Source organism: Sinocyclocheilus anshuiensis, unplaced genomic scaffold, assembly GCF_001515605.1.
Source record: "Sinocyclocheilus anshuiensis isolate Anshui unplaced genomic scaffold, SAMN03320099.WGS_v1.1 scaffold283, whole genome shotgun sequence".
Lineage (NCBI taxonomy): Eukaryota > Metazoa > Chordata > Actinopteri > Cypriniformes > Cyprinidae > Sinocyclocheilus > Sinocyclocheilus anshuiensis.
The window spans coordinates 4,932,062-4,932,330 of NW_015549605.1; the positions used below are offsets into that span (position 1 = coordinate 4,932,062).

A 269-nucleotide genomic window follows, 5' to 3' on the forward strand; every position below is an offset into this window, starting at 1 on the left:
GTGTGTGTGTGTTCAAATGCACATTTTCATACATCCTGGCTTTATTGCATTAAGGGACTCTTCCTTGCTCACAGTGTAGCTTTGTCCCACCAGTGCTGTCTTAAAGGCACAGCATCCTCAAAAATAAAACAGCAGCTCTACTTGTGTTTTAAAGGGGTCATATGATGCGATTTCAATTTTTCCTTTCTCTTTGGAGTGTTACAATCTCTTGGTGCATAAAGAAGATCTGTAAAGTTGCAAAGACTAAAGTCTCAAATCCAAAGAGATAT

The 269-nt window shown here is 38.7% G+C and overlaps 1 protein-coding gene across 1 annotated transcript in view; it reads right to left on the reverse strand.

The window, feature by feature from the left end:
- The window catches only part of LOC107658946 (nicotinamide phosphoribosyltransferase), a 22,334-nt gene that overhangs the window by 12,926 nt on the left and 9,139 nt on the right, over positions 1-269 (reverse strand). The window lies entirely within an intron of this gene.